The sequence below is a fragment of the Fistularia commersonii genome, chromosome 14, assembly GCF_037954325.1.
Source record: "Fistularia commersonii isolate RoL2024-O1a breed Wild chromosome 14, RoL_Fcom_v1.0, whole genome shotgun sequence".
In the NCBI taxonomy this organism is placed as follows: domain Eukaryota; kingdom Metazoa; phylum Chordata; class Actinopteri; order Syngnathiformes; family Fistulariidae; genus Fistularia; species Fistularia commersonii.
This window is the reverse complement of record NC_141297.1, coordinates 1,735,114-1,751,972: the sequence shown is the minus strand read 5'-3', so window position 1 is coordinate 1,751,972 and position 16,859 is coordinate 1,735,114. Positions and strand designations below refer to the sequence as shown.

Genomic DNA, 16,859 nt, shown 5'->3' with positions numbered 1-16,859 from the left:
ATGGAAGCGGTACAACCTGGTTTTTCTCATCCGTGCTTTTTTTAAAAGCAAACCATGGAATCGCGGCGCCTCGCTGACCTCCCTGGATCAACTGGCTCGCGGGTCCGCCGGGGTTTCGCGGCTTCGCAAACTGTACCCGCTCGTATTTTTCAGATAGGAGAATAATTACCGCTCCGTGGCATCTCTCTGTTTGATGACATCTAATTAGCATCGATTTCCCGACGTCTAACACTTATTGACACTCGGCGGTTTCGCGATTCTGTTCAATTTGGCCTCTCGACGGATGAGCGATGTCGAGTTTCGGACACTTCATATTCCCATTCGGAGTGGATTAACACGTGATGATAATGTATGAGTCATGAAACGCGAACAGCAAGAAGGTCCCTGGTTCAATCCTATTTCTGCAAATGCATGGGTTTCCTCCAGGTCAAAAACATGCATTGGAAACCCAACATTGCTCAATGTCCAAGGTACGGCGACCAATCCGGGTTTAGCCTCTCCGCCCAATGGCGGTTGGGAGTGCAGGACGGACGGTATCTATAATGAGTGAATGAATAATGAATGAATACGGCGATAGCCTTAGCAGTACCTCTTAAAAAATGTAGGAGGCTAAAGATGCTGAGGTCAGCCGCGCTTTTGCCATTTCCATTTTCCGATATCCGCCGATCAGCGGGAAACACGAGATTAGGCGTAACAGAATGTTTGGGAATCGACGCGGTTACACAAAACGGTAAGGATTTTTTCCAGAGAGAGAAAAAAAAATGAACGGCCAAAACTAAATGTCATAGTAATCCATCCAAAAGTTGCCAAGACCTTTCACGAAAAGTCAAAACTGTCAACGCCGTGGTCTCGGTGGACAGAGATCACCAAAGTCACCAAAGATATACTGAATCTATCATTTACGGACTATAAACCGCTACTTTTCTCACACGCTTTGAACGCATTCGGCTAATTTATGGATTTTTTTTGGGGGGGAGGGCTGACCGGCTTCATGCCACCGCGTCACATCGGACCGATGAAATGGCCGTTCAACGCCGAAAAAGACGTTTTAGCGCGCAGGAGGAAGAGCAAGATAGCGATCAGTCGAGTCGGATAAAGAAGATAAAGAAAACGGAAGTCAAGTCAGCTTTTATCGTCAAAGTCTTACAATCCCATGCGTAGACAGAGACAGGACAGACATTAAGATGCAAGACAGAACAACATACAGTAATGAGACGTATTGTAACCAATTGTAACCAGAGTAATAAATAACATTTATGCTTGTTACTACTGTTACCAGAAATAGGCTAAACCAGGGGTCGGCAACCCGCGGCTCTTTAAATAAATTATAAATATTTACTTGAAGTGTATTTCATTTGTGTGAATTCCTTTTTTTAACTTTTAGTTCTAAGTTGGAAGATTATTGTGATCTTGAAATATTTAGTAAAATTATATTTTCAAAATAACGTCGCACCCTCGCGGAAGCCGGTAAAGTCCCGATTTGCAGATGCTGTGCGCAGAAGTTCAGGAGCAGAAGTCCCATAAACCAGGTAAAATAAATATTCATGAAGATATTTTGCAAATATTTATTTTTTAGTGTTTACTGACAGTGATTTTTTTCCTGATTTATTTTTAAAATTCAGGTCAAGGCTCCGCTACACGTTCTAAAAGCCCAACGCTCAAAATGAGTTCATTACATACATCAAATTTAATTTTCTCCGTCATACTTTGTGAATTTCAGAAGCAACACACGACACACTTGTTTATACAAAGTGTAAAGGTAATAAAAAGCAATATATACAGCGGCACCTTTATTTTAGACGTCAAAAAGTAATTGCGGCTCCCGGTGTTTTCTTTTCCGAGGAAACCGGGTCCAAATGGCTCTTTAGGCGTTAAAGGTTGCCGAACTTTGGGCTAAACAGAGAAATACTGGTGTGCCATTCAGAAAAGTTAACAAAAATGTATCTTGTAAATATCTCATATTACAACATACGCGGCTAATAGACAAGCGTGGCTAATATATGTACACATATTTATTTTGTTATTTTTAGCCGGTGCGGCTTATATTCAGGTGCGCTCAATATTCCGGAAGTTACGGCATCGGCCGCAGACACACACTGGAAATAACCAATCGGAAAAACAATGATGAGCAGTTTTGGTAATAGTTGGAGCTTATTTCCTCTCACATTACTTCATTTGCGCCACGACGATAGAAAAACGGGGGCGTTTTCCTCGGACAATAAGCCCCCCGACTATTCCCTCACCTGGAACTGCTCGGCTTTTGCGAAGTTTGTCCTTCAGCGCACGACAGTCTGCGGAAAAGTTGGCTCAAAAGCGTCATATGTAAAAAAAAAAAAAAGAAGAAATAAACAAAAGATGTAACCCAGCCCCGCAGCGGATTTCATCTTGTTGTTTGACGCAACACGTCAAATCCGCCACGGCGTCATCCATTTCCCCTTAAACAGGTCGCATCCATTTTCTTTCATCTGTTACCATGCTTCTCATCGCCTCCGAGGTAGCGTCCGTGCCGCCGCCGCCGCCGCCGTGCACGGAACAGCTCCCGCCATCGGGGAAGCCATAATTTCCACCTTTTTTAACGCTCCCCGCAGCAGATGCGAGCCAACGCTAGGACAATTAAAAAAACTACCAGGGTGCCTCGGAGTGACACTTTTTACGGTGGTCGTTTCTCTCCGACTCAATTGACAGGATGTGAAATCCCACCTCCGGCAACCACGGGGAAAAGCGGCGTGCACGTGGCTGTGCGGCAGGAACCCGCCGCGGAGGTACACCATCTGCCGCCGCCGCCCGCCACGGGACGGCGAAACGGCACTGATCTTCACTGATCTGATTTTTTTTGGGGGGGTGAAATATCTACTGTGATCCGCTTTTCAAAGCGGGCCTTTTTATTGCCAGGAGACTTTTCAACTAATTCATCCCTTCGGTGTTTCACCCGGGCGCAAGCGCTTCTTTCAACGTTACCGTCCGAAAAGAAAAAAAATGATTAAATATTGAGACGCCGCGTGAAACATAAAGCCGATATTCCCTCTCGTCTTTGGGGGGCCCTTGAACCTCGTCGGTGTTCAGGGCTTTAACCTCCTCCGGAGACAAAATGTCCCGTATTCAGACTTCAATAATGTAACGCCTTCGCTCCTCGGGCTGGAAACTGGCTCGTCTGACGTCTGACTAATCGCTGACAAAGCCTCGGATTGGGTTTGCAGCCCTTTGCAGCGTTCCGCTCCCATGACACGTCCGCGGCTAAAACGCCCGGTTAGCGTTTTAAAACAGCATCGCTTAGAGGCTTGTATTCTTTTTTTTTTTTTTTTGGGTGACAGTTTTAATTAATTGAGTGTTTTTATAGCACTTCATAGTACATTGGATGTAATTAGCATCACTTCCATTCGGTATCTGTCGGAGGGCTAATAGCCGGGACCGATGATAATTCGGCCGTTTCAGGAACTAATCTGAGCTTTTTTTTAAAAAAAAGCGAGTCCCAAAATATATGAAAACGCGTTCTTTCTGCAAACCGCTGTTGTCGCCACGGACTCATAAGTTGTCGATCGGATGATGTATCAGTTATTCCGCACGTCAGGCCCGATACGCCATCTTGTCATTCACCGCATCGACGAGAGCGGCCGTCCAATTATTCGCCGGCGTATGCATTTCCCGCTGTCGCCGTGTGAGCGAGAGCTCCGCCGCATTTCTTATTCGGGGCAATCTCGCATTTCCCCGCTGTGAAATTTAACTAGAGCAGCCGAGCGGCGCCCGCCGTCGCGCGCGTTCAACAAACAAACGCAGCGTCTTGAAGAGAGGAGCTTTTCCTGACAAAAAAAAATTGCGATGCTAACGCGCGCCGTCGTCCCTCGCCGTGTGATTCCGGCAGAAGGTGGCGTCCCGAGCGGGTGAAGCCCGCGGGCCAATCGCTCGCAAAAACAAACCGTAAACACTTCCTTCCCCCTGATATTTTGTCGGAATTGTTAATACGCCGATGCTGCGACGTCCCGCGAGGCGAGAGCTTAGCGGGAGACGCGAGTCATTTAAAATGTGCGGGAACGCACAATGCATCGTTGGTTTAACTTTTATAGCGGCTTAACTTTTCAATTTGGACTCATTTCATTATCGGGAGCCGCGTGAAAATGGCGAGGCTGCAGAAATGAAAAGGATGTTTGTAAATGGATTCTGAAGCGTTCCCAGGCCCGCGCCAGGAACCAGATAAGGCTAAAATGTCTATTTTAATGTATATATGAATGTTAGCGTCACCTCACGATAGCGAACGGCGCTAGACGTCGAGTCACCGGAACTGTAACTCATTCATCTCTTTTATTCTAGGGAATAAAATCTATCCCCGAAAAGTACAAAACTGGAAGAAATTACATTGTTCAAATAATTTGAAATCCTTTGTCGGGTGCGTTTACATTTCCTACGTCCGTCTGCCTGCTCGGTTGTCCCTTTATGATAATAAATGTACAGGATTGTCTCAGAAAATTAGAATATTGTGATAACTTTTTTCATCTTCTGTAATGCAATTAAAAAAAAAAAAAAAAAAAATTACTTTTTCATGATATTCTAATATTTTGAGATAGGATTTTTGAGTTTTCTTAAGATGTAAGCCATAATCAGCAACATTAAAATACCGTCATTTCTGGACTATTGAGCGCACCTCAATATAAGCCGCACCGGCTAGCCGATCGCTATCTCGGGCTTCCTCCTGCGCACTAAAACCAAAAAAGTCCTCTTCTTCGGTGTCAGGGTTTAACAGACTCGGTCATTTCATCGGTCCAATGTGACGAGGATAAATGTTTTAGTGGCGTGAAGCTAATTAGCCCCCCCCCAAAAAAAATCCATATATTAGCCGCACCGTTGTTTAAGTGAAAAAAGTCGCGGCTTATCGTCCGGAAATCACGGTAATAAAAAGCTTGCAATATTTCAGTTGATTTGTAATGAATCCAGAATGTATGACATTTTTGTTTTTGTAATTGCATTACAGAAGATAAAGAACTTTATCACAATATTCTAATTTTCTGTATGTCTCCATTTGACGTGTGAATGAGAGAGTGAATCGTGTTACAGTAGGTTTCTACGTGACTTGTGAACGAGTGAACGGTTTACGTCTCGTGAAAGAGGGTGAACGGATAAATTTGTCCGTATGACGTGTGAACGGTTGTGCGGATGATGAACGAATAAAAGAATCCTTTGAAAATATCTGATTTGAGCAAATATTTTCATCGCCGTCGCCGCCAAATCCGAGCATAAAGTAGTTCAGTGAACAACGAAGGTGTTTTTCACCATTTTCTCCTTTACCTTCCCACTTATTTTTACTCCGCATCGCAAAACATTTCCATTACACCCAAAGAAAAATAAAACGATGCGCGACGGGCGTCTCTATCGGGAGGCTCGGAGCCGTCGGAGGAAACCCATCAAGACGAGAACGAAGATACGCAGAAATGTATTTAGGAGACGCTTTCCGGAGAACAGCACGACCGGCGGGATTACGGAACCGGCCAATCAGAGAGGAGCAATTATTACCGTCGATACAGTACGGCGTATATCATGTCAATCTTGCGATGCCTGACTATTACAAGGCTTATCAATGAGGGGAAATGGATTTTACCTTCCGAGATGCTCCAGAAGCCGGACAATTTGCTGTTAAGTCAATAATCTCCAGGAGTCGGCCATTGGATCTGCGGGAGTTCTCCAGCACTCGTGCACGTATTTATGTTCATGCAAGAGACTCCCGCTTTTAATAATAATGATGATGATGACGCTGTATCGTATTTGTGGGCGCCTCTCTAAACCCCAAGGTCACCTTGCGGAGAAGATAAAAGATTTACAGCAGTCGGAATGGAGGTTACGGAGACGAGTTCGAGCAGATGGCTTTTGAGATTGGACGAAAGCTGAAGGAGAGAGTCAGCATTTCTGATGTCGGGGGGGAAAGAAGGGGAAAGGGGGGGGGGGGGGCGCAGACTCTGAACGCCCTGCATCCCATAATACTAAAGCAGGCAGAGGGAACGAGGAGTTGAGTCATGGATGAAGAGCGAAAGTGTCCATATGAAGCAGGTGGGTTTTGGATGTATTAATAGATGAGGGGCAACATTTTTCAAGGTGATCCTGGATTTTACGGCCAACCGGTTGAAGCTGCTGAAGCACCGGGGTGATGTATCCCATAATATACCCCTCCAATCTCAGAGAGAAAGAGCGGCGATAGGAGAAGCCAAGGTGAGGAGCAACATTGTGAAGTTTAACCCCGAGCTGCTGACGGACTGAAGAAATATAAATCGAGCTGCACGAGCACACAAACCCGCACTTTCCGCATTGTGGCGCCGTAGCTTAGCAACAGTCATACGTGCTACTCCGTGTTGTGTACATTGTTCATCTTTGAGTTCTCCTGTTATAGCACTTTATTCAGAATTAAGAGTGGATCTGGAGAAGGAAATAATAGCTAAACGTGAGAGCTGTGGTGGTGTTTCTGCGAGCGCTACGACGCGGCTAAGTCAACCATCGGTACCATCCTGAGGAACAACGATGCGCTAAAGACAGCTAATGTTGCCAAAAAGACAGCTAATGTTGCCAAAAGGGATCTGGAGAAGGAAATAATCGCTAAACGTGAGAGCGGTGTTCGTGTTACAGGTTTCTTTGAGCGCTACGACACGGCTAAGTCAACCATATGTACCGTTCTGAGGAACAATGATGCGCTAAAGACGGCTAATGTTGCTAAAAGGGATCTGGAGAAGGAAATGATAGCTAAATATGAGAGTGGTGTTGGTGTTACAGGTTTCTCCGAGCGCTACGACGCGGCTAAGTCAACCATCTGTACCATCCTGAGGAACAACGATGCGCTAAAGACGGCTAAAAGGGCAGCTACATTAGCGAAGGTCTCAAGTCTTAAAGGAAGTAGAAAAGTTAGTTTTGCTGAATGACAGCTAGCTGGAGATAGCGTTAGCATTAGCGGTGGTCTCATATGCCAGGAGGCTTTACTTTTACTGATTTAGTGAAGGAATCGCCGAGTACAAGTGTTGACAAGAAGAGAAATAACACCAGAAACACAGTGACAAATAAAATTATCTTTAATTCCTTTCTCTATTTTTGCCACAAATTCACCCATGAAAAAAGAGCGCAGTATGTTTTGGATGCCGAAGATCAGATCCATGGGATTTACATTGATTTCAACGGGGAAAATTGATTTGTTTGGCAAACAGAGTAAAAAAACAAACACTATTTTACTGATTTATGATATTATTAATTGTGCCATTTTGACTCGACCTCATCGGACGGAGGAGTCGTCCATGTTGACATCGAAAATCTAAAATTCGTGAATGTTACTCAGCGCTTATCGTAGGAACCTGTAACGTTTCCAGCTACTCCACACGCGAAGCCCAGTAAACCAAACTTTTGAAATCAGGCGCGAGTTAGTCATCCATTGAGTCATTTATTTTCACTTGCGTTCGAGCTTAAAAATTTCTTTTCCGCCGTTAACGCCACCTGCACATCACTCCGCGCGGGGGTGAATTTCGACTTGCGACCTTCAAATCGAAGGAGAAAGCGCAACACGTCAGAAAATGTGCTGGGCCAAAAAAAAAAAAAAAAAAAAAAAAAAAATCGAAACTTTTTTTTTTTTTTTTAAAGCCCCACACTTTTTTTTTTTTTTTTCCACGACCTTAACTTTTATCAGTAATAACTGCGCGGGTCACGGCTGGAACTCGGAGTGCGGCGTCATGATTGGGTAAGCTCAGAGTTCTCACACGGATACTTATCTTTCATTATCGCATTCAGGGTTGGTGCGGAGGCGGTCGCTCACAAGGTTGTGTATAAATACCCTCGTATTTCGGGTGCCTGCATTCGACGACGGTAAAATTATAAACCGGGGAGTCGGTTGTTCCTGCGCGGGGTTGAAACCGGTTCAAGACCAAGAATTTGCAGGAGGTTCGGTGGAGACCCTACACGGTCCAGACGTGTGAATGAATGAGTGAATGGTTCTACGTCTCCATATGACATTTATATAGACATCAGAATCAGAAAAAAATTAGTTGAGGGGTAGCAGCACCCAAATTATGAACTTCAAGAATGAAATAAAAAAAGAAAATAAAATTAAAAAAACAATATATACATAAATATATTTTTTAATAATATATGTTTTAATATATATATCATATATATATGTATAATTCTTTTAAAAAAATAATAATATATATTATATGTATATGTTATAACATATATATAGAATATATATATATATTATAATATATATATATTATTCTTTTTTATTTTATTTTGTTTTATTTATATATATATATATATACGTATACATATAAATTACTATAAAAATTGTGCAACTACAACTTGCACAATTTGTAGTCAATTATTTATTCATATATATATTATAATATATATATATATTATTCTTTTTTTAAGAATTATATATATATATATATATAAACGTATTATCCTTTTTTTATTTTATTTTGTTTTATATGTATATATATATATATATATATATAAATACATATGTATACATATACATATATATAAATTACTTTACAAACTGTGCAACTACAACTTGCACAATTTGTAGTCAATTATTTATACATTTTTTATTATTATTATAGGCTCCTGCCCCCCCCCCAAGCCCAAGACTGCAAGATAAGCGGTATAAATTTATAAATAAATGACTATAAAAATTGTGAAAATTGTTGTCGCGCAATTTGTAAAGTCATTTATTTATAAATGTATTTATTATTATATCACGGCTGTGATAGGCTCCAGCCCCGCCCCTCCCCATCATGCCGCACCAGACTGCAAGATAAGCCGTATAACGAATGAATAAATGAATTAAATCGGCGAATGATCGGACATATTACATTTTTATGATAAACCTCGAAAAGGATAAAGACGGTAGAAGCAAACGAGACTTGCCACACGGAGAGACGGCGAAATCAGGAACTGGGCGGCGAATCAAACCCTCAGGCTTTGATAGTCCACAAGTTAAAAGCGCTTTTCCAGATCCGATCTCTTGATTCAAAACAATGAAACCCGTCATATGTCGGTCTTTTACTTTCCATCGGCCCTGATTTTTTTAAATCCATTAGCCGTTTTACTCGTTGCGTCCCGTTAGCACCCGACAGCCTCTGAAATTGTGAAATAAGAAAGAACACAAGCGAGTACTGCTTATGTTTATCAGTCCCTCGCTCTCCTGGCTGAAATCAGTGTTCAACTAATGAAAAGCGTAAAGCCTCTCGTGTGTTGGATTTGTGATTAAAAAACAAAAAACAGCTGCTCAGAGGTGTCACGGAACAACATTTTAACATTCCTCACATCACACGCGGACTGCAGTTCGGATCAATTTCGAGGAATTTCATGGGACGACGAAAAACGTTTTTCAAAGCTCGCATTTATTATAAAGGGCGGTAAAAGACATTTGCTTGTTGATGTTCGCACAGCGACAAGCACTTTGAATGTCAGATGGGCAGATTCTCACTTGGCAACGCGAAGAAATGGCAATCGTAGCTTCTCGCAAATGCAAAACAGGACAAAAAAAAAAAAAAAAAAAACCCTGTGGGACCGGCGCAAGGATGGAAATAAAATTAAAAAAAAAAAAAAAAAAAAGTGTCTCTTTGTTTCTGAGATTTTCAGAGGGCGGGAAAAGATATTTAATGAGGCTCAGTGTTGTTTCTTGGAACCGAATGTGCAGTCAGATGCTGTTCGGAGGAGGCGAGGAAGAGGAAGAAGAGCGGAAAACATACATATGTGACCCTGGAATAACATTTCAACATCTCCGAGACCTCCGGGGAGCACGTTTTTAGGACCACGTGTTAAAACATGGTCCTCAATCCTTTTCTGTGGAGGTTCTCAAACATCCAGGTCAGGATGAACTAGTCGAAATCTAGTTGCCAACTGGACAACTGGACAACTGGCAAGTGGATTTGAATTTCTTCACTTGCTTCTTCATTTGTAATGGCCTGTTTGGGGAGTTTCCAAATGTAACCGCCAGGGTTTTGGGGCGATCCAGAAGAAACTAAACGGGACTCAATCCAACACAACCCTTACATGGAACAGAAACGACGATACCACCGACGGCAACTGCTAGCAACAACCTCCTTAGACCTATTTTCTGCCCATCAACTCTTGCTTTTACATAAACGAGAGACGTAGTCTTGGCGACTTTGGGGGTTCCACCTTGGAGTTCCGGTTGTACCCGCCCCCGACGATAATCTAGAGGTCGTAATTTAAGTCTGATTTCGCGTCACTCGACGGCCGCGGCTGAGAGCGCTGTCATTAACTCCCTCTCTTGTTGCGCGTAAAGAGGCTCGGAGTCGGCGTTTCGAACGCCTCGGCGTGATCCCTCGGCCAGTTAGACGAGGACGGCTCCCCGCAGTCGCTTTTAACAGCCGCTGCTCGGCGGAGCGGCGCTGCTTCAGGTAATTACTAAAATAATAAATTTAAAAGAAAGACAAACAGCACACTCCTAACATCGGGAGGTTACTGAAATCACTGCATGGCCACTCTTCATGAAAAGGTCTCCTGTAGCTTTGAGTCAATAATAAGTTGTTCACAAAAGTGGAAGTTTCATTTTATTGTTGCCGATCGATGGATATAACAGGACAGGACGTTTCTTTGTGTCCAAATCCGATGTCCTTCCAGGAACGAGCCTCCCTCAGGGGAACCTTTTAGTTTTGCATTCCCACTGCCAGCGAGGAGCACGGTAGGCAGCGTCTGCGACTCTGCACTCCGAAACAAACCACTGCGAAGACGACACGGACGACACGGAGGTGGAAGTTGCGACGGCGTTCATGGAATAAGAACCACAGATGCTGCTTCGCCGTGTGAATATCCCCGTTAGCCGTTAGCTAACTCCGGACTTATTGCGAACCAAAATGTAGCTGTTCCACCGCGAGTTCTGGAAAGTCCTCGGTGGCTCAGCAGGCCAGAGGAGCTTGAACCTCCGGTTCGGTCCATTTCTCACTACAAAGATCCCTCGCTATAACGCGGTTTACTTTTCACGGTTTCGCTACTTCACGGATTTGCACCGTGCATTGTGTTCTGCATTCTGATTGGCTACGAAGTCACTCCGCTTCTTCTCTACCCGTGCGTCAATAACGTTGCAGTTTAATATGTACACGTACGTAAAACAGCTTGCTGAATTTACATGACGTACGTGCAAATTCTCTTGCAATTTTGAGTTTCTCTAAAACCCATAATGTTGACAAAACTGCCCAAAAGGCAGCGGAAGATGCTATCTATCGCAGATAAAGTTAAACTTCTGGACATGCTAAGGGAAGCTAAAAGCTATGCGGCTGTAGGTCGGCATTACGGAATTAATGAATCTTCCGTTCGTTCCATAAAGAAGGAAGAAAAAACCATAAGGGCGACAGCAGCAAGAAGTTTCACAGCAGCAATACGGTCGCGGTTGGCGGTGCTAATCTCCGCAATTTGAAGCCTTCTGTGCACATCGATGATTAAAATGATTATTTGACAGTACAGTACAGAGGTTATTTGTTGAAAAAAAAATTTCTAAAGCACAGTACTTTTATTTGTGAAACAAATAATTGAGCCTGTAAAATGGTTTGTTCTTTCTTTTCGATGTATAATAGAGTATTTAATTGTATAATAATTGTAAAAAAAAAATAAAGGTTTCTACTTCACGGATTTTGCCTATCACGGGTTCTTTTTGGAACGTAACCCCCACGAAAAACAAGGGTATTCTGTATTTCCGTCCGCTTTAACGCGAGAAAGCAGCCGAAAAGCGACCGGTATGAGTTCCATCAATGACCCTCGTCACACGAGTTCCAATGGAAACGCAAACCCTGCCTCAGAGAAGGAGCTAAAATGCTTCTAGGAGCTGAGGTCCAAGGTTCCTGGTTCCTCCGCTTTCTGAAACGACTTGGTTCCTGAAAAGGTTCCAGGAGCCGGAAAAGGTTCCCACTGTCCTATTTGGATTCATAACCTAAAAGCGAGCCGTTTTCAAATAACGTGCGACGAACCAAAACGTACGATATCACGTCAAATCCACTGACGTCGGACCTTTTACACATCGTAGCATCGTTCTCACGGACTCTGACGTTTGCAGATGACGTTGTGATGCGTCGTGAGAGCGGAAAGCAGGTGGAAAACGTCCAGAGAGGTGGAATTATGCTCAAAGAGAGGGACCCATGATGGAGGAAAAGAAGATGAAGGGTCAACAGTCCAGAGTGACGGAAAGTGTGAAGAAGAGGTGAAGAAAGGTGTGCGAGCAGGTGGGAACGGGCGGAGAAGAGTGTCGCGGTGGTTAATTACGATCAGAGGTGAGAGCGGCTGTGTCGTCTGGTTTTTGAGACGGGAGGCAGAGCTGAAGACAGTGGAGATGAAGATGTGGAGGTTCTGATTTGGGAATTGACAGAAGAGGGATGATGAAGATCCGGGTAGAAAGATGGTGAGATTGGAGTTACCAGGCAGGAGGTTTAGAAGGAAGAGGACTTGGAGTTAGTTGGTTTGCGGCCCCTGACGGGAGCAGCCCAAAAGACCAAGAAGGCGAGTTCCCATTTTCCGTACATTTTCGGGTCCCGGATCTTTAACGCGGCAGCCGCAAATCTAGAGCGCATCAGTCACGGGTTCCTCGGAGCGCGGAAGGCCGAGGGTTCCGCCACCGGAAAAAGATGTCGAGGTCTCAACGCGGCCACGGTGACGTTGAGGCGATGTGACAGCGGTGCAAGCAAAGCAACAAAATATTGCTGTGCGGAGGTGGTCGCAATCTGACGGCACCGAACACACTCCGAGGCATCTCGCAGGTAATGTGTGTGTGTGTGTTGAAATAAACAACACGCGTGATCCGTTTTCCGGGTTTGCGGTCGATCTGAAAGCAGGACTTCCCGTAAGGACGCGTATCCTTTTGCTTTTACGCTAAATAACAACAGCGCGGCGTCGAAGCTGCAGCCGGAAGCCCCGCCTCTTCCTGTCTCACGGTCCACCTAAGACAGATGAGGATCTCATCAGATGTGTCACACGGGAAGGTGTTTTGCTACAAATTGGAAGATCAACAGATCCGCGGAGCCACGAGCGATGAATCACTTGGCCGAGGCGGCCGGTTCGGCGGGAGGCGACTGTCTTTGAGGGGCCAAGGGAGCAGATGGGACGGAGACGAACGTCTGAGCTTCCCTTTTTTTTGGTTTTTCATTAAAATCGTCGCGTCAGCACGCCTGCTCCGGATTAATTCCACGCTGGAAATAAAAAGAAAAAAAAAAAAAAAGAAGAAGAAAGAGATGACACCGCTCGGATCCAGCGGCGTTCCAGCAGCTCGTTCTTCACGGCAACTTATCTCCGCCTGTAGCTCCGCCCTCTTTACATTAATTATGCAGCTCAATGCAGCACTCTGAATCCTTACTGCAGCTCACCCACGCTACAATAACCCGCCGATTCCTCACACCCTCGCCATCACACACAAGCGCACACCGAGTTTTGTCCTCCGCGGTCCGAGGCTGCCTTTTCTCCGAGCGCGCGATGGCTCTTTCCGCGTAACGGGACCGCGGTCGTGCTTTCTCTCGGCTTGTTTTCTTCAAGAGATTCTGCAAAAAAAAAAAAAAAAAAAGAAAATCTCGAGACGCGTGACGCTCGGGGGGGTCGATGGAAGATGCGACCGCCGTATACGGATACGCGTGTTCCTGCTGTGTGTCGTGGCTGATTTAATGCATTTGATATGGAATTACATTCACGGCCGGGGACACACACACACACACACACTTATCGGGACGCACACAGATTCCATCAAACGGGAGAAAGTGATGCTATCGATGTAAACGTGCTCGATTTTAATGTATTCCATGTGATACATCCAATTATTTTAAAAGGAGGGCGGGCTTTTTCTTGCTCACCGAACGAACGAGCGACAACTATCCATTTCATCGGGGTAATGATTCCGAGTTCGACAGCTGTCGTTTCCAAGGAATCCCCCCCCACCGTCACCACCACAACAAACACACACACACACACACACACGCACAGGTGTACAATATAGTACCTGTCCTGCAGCGACGCACACCGAGCAGGCATTGTCACGGGAAACGGGAGTCCACGCTACATCCGGCGGGGACGTGGGGGGGTAGAAAACCTATAATGGGGGAAGCTCTCACGCTTCGACCCCCCCTCACCCCCCCTGCGGCCGGGCAGCGGGACGGAAACGTGGCGACTGTTTATGGAAGCAGAAAACAAGCTTCTCCTTGGCTTCCCCCGGCTTTGACGTGATTAGCATTCATTTCGCATCTGCATCCGTGTGTCGTCGTCGTCGTCGTTGTTGTTGTTGTTGATTTTTTTTTTTTTTTTTCTCTCTCTACGCCGGGCTGGGCCGAAGCCGTGCACGTGTGCGAGAGTGAGAGGGAGTATTGCTTGCCTGGCCGAAAGCTGTTTAATTAATCCTGAAGTGAGAGGCTGGCCTGTGGGAGTCATTGATGCGTGGAGTACGCACCCTGACTTTCAACCGAATAGCGGTTCTGCTTCTAAATGAGGCTCACGTGAGATGACGGAGAGAAGAAAAAGGGGGTCCACAACCCCCCCCCCCCCCCCCACACACACACACACACACACACACACCCTAGTTCTTGTTTGTGGAGCACATGTTTCCGATGAGGAAAAAGCAAGGTGGATGGTTCCGCTGGTGTTGGATGCAATGCATGTGTTACGCGCTTACATAATCCACGAGGGGGGCGGGGGGGCGGTGGGGGGGGGGGGGGGTGAACCGACTACTCCCTCTCGCTACATGACAATGCGCTGGCAGGCTGGATGCTCTTTCTCTAAATGGACACCGAGTCTTCTTTTTACCCCTTTGAAGAATAAAACGGTCACGAATCCGGGATGCCAGAAGCCCCTTTCGTGAGGCTGCCGCCGGCACGGCGGGCGGCGCGGCGCTCTGCGCGGCGGCGCCGCTGCTGCAGGGGTCTCTTCAGTGCATGGAACCGGATGGCGAGCGGAGCACACGCAGCGGGGGCTGGGCACCGCAATGTGCTGCAGTGCTCGGAGCCGTGCGATGCACACCCACTCTTCTTCCCTCCGCCGCGATGCCTCTGAAAACCTCTCGCTCCAGATCTGGCTTATACTTGTATAATTCGCCTTGCCTTCCCCCTCTTTCCTTTTGTCTTGTCGTTCCAGTCAACCCCCCCCCCCTCCCCCCCCCCCCACACACACACACAATCTTACAGCTGGCTAGATAAGCCCTGTGTCCAACATTTGAAAGTGGGACTTGAACCACACACACACACACACACGTGTGTGAATACATTCTGCCAGTCTTCCTGCGGTGTCCAATGTCCTTCCCCCCCGCGTGAACGTATTCATCAAGGTGTCATCCCGGCGGCCCTGGAGAGGCTCCGCTGCCGTTAAACATCTGCAATGTCCTCTATTTGCGCCGCACACACACCGAAAAGTCAAACGCGTTCGCAGACGTTTCGCCCTTTCCACAGGTTTTTAGCTCCCGGGCATTGAAAGTTTCGGAGCTGATTTGACAGGCGCTTTGCTCCGGCGCCGTGGTTTTCCGTAGCGGGGGTGGGGACGCTAAACGCCCCTATCACGCCGTCCGGGAGATAAGGTGTCAAACGCAAGAGGATGAGCAATAACAAGCTCAGCGACGGCTCGGCTCCTTCAGGAAAATTCCGCTGGGAGCTTCATTCCCGAACTAACACAAACTTATTGTTTTCTCGCTTTTTTTTTTTCGGGGGTTGGGGAGAGGGGTTATGTAACGATGCTAAAAGCCGGTTTAAGGCCAAAATGTACAACGCAAAGTCTGCAGCTGCGTTGCTCCTGTTTCCTGGGATGAGACTTCCGACTAATGTGGAAACACCAATCAGCCGTTCTGTCTCATTAGGAGCGATTACTCTTCCCCCGTCTTTTCCGCCCTTTTTTTATTTTGTTTTGTTTTGTTTGGCCTTAAAAAAGGGGGGAGGCGGGGGCGGCGGTAAGTGGTCTCATTTCCGTTTCCCATTAAGCGCGCCGAGGCTTCCGATTATCTCCGCGTGAATCAGTATGCTAGCAGCATTCTGCGCAGACGCTCGCCTGGTCCTCCTCAACCGTGACATGAAACGAGCCTCGGTGTCACAGAGGGTGAAGGATCTGCGCCGGCGGGAGCTTATCCTCGATTTAACCTACAACCGCAAGCCTTTCCAGGACGCCACGTTGTTTATGTAATCGACTTCGGAAAATGTAATTAGTTACGGGCCGTTATTAGCAGATCGTGTCTTCTCCGTTTCGTTTTTCATTCGCGCTAGCCCGCAAATAGCTCGGCTCACGTCAAACCCGGGCGTTTCTGCCGTGGCGGCGTATTTTTGATGGATGTGGGCCTTTGACGTCGGCTCCCGGTAATGCGGGCGGACAGCTACAGGACAGCGGTGTTGAAGATTTCAGCAGCTCGGAGCCTCGGAAACCCAGATTTGAAGAGCACGTGTTCTGCGTGCTGGAAAAAAGAGAGGCCGCGTGAATAATGAAAAGGTTTCCTTCATGCCTCGTACAGAGGAGCGGAGGAAAACACGAGAACCTCCGAAACCTGGACAAAACAACGGCAATGAAAGCGTCGACCAAAAACAGCTGATATGCCTCAAACTTGCGGGTAGATGCTGTCCGTGGTGCTGAAATGGGCCCGTCCAAATCTGGCGGTTTTGGGCCGTTTCCCTCGGCTGTATGTCGTATCGACGGCCCCGGCGTGAAAAGTGAGCGTTCTGCCTTAAAAGTGAAAAGCGCCGTGGCGCTGCTCGCACAGGAAGCACCGGGGCAGTCCATTATTTCAAGCAATCCTGCAGCAGGACAGGGTTTCCGTGTATTTTTCACCGGAGAAAACACAGTGCCCACTGCTGGACAGCATCAAATGCTCATTCACCAGCGATGAAGGTCAGACTTACAAAAGGGAGGGCGAGGGGGGCTCCGGTGACTGAACT

General features: G+C 46.3%; 1 protein-coding gene across 4 annotated transcripts in view; it reads right to left on the bottom strand.

The window, feature by feature from the left end:
* LOC147226856 (synaptotagmin-2-like) overlaps positions 1-16,859 on the bottom strand; it is a 95,515-nt gene that overhangs the window by 76,440 nt on the left and 2,216 nt on the right. The gene's annotated exons all lie outside the window — the stretch shown is intronic.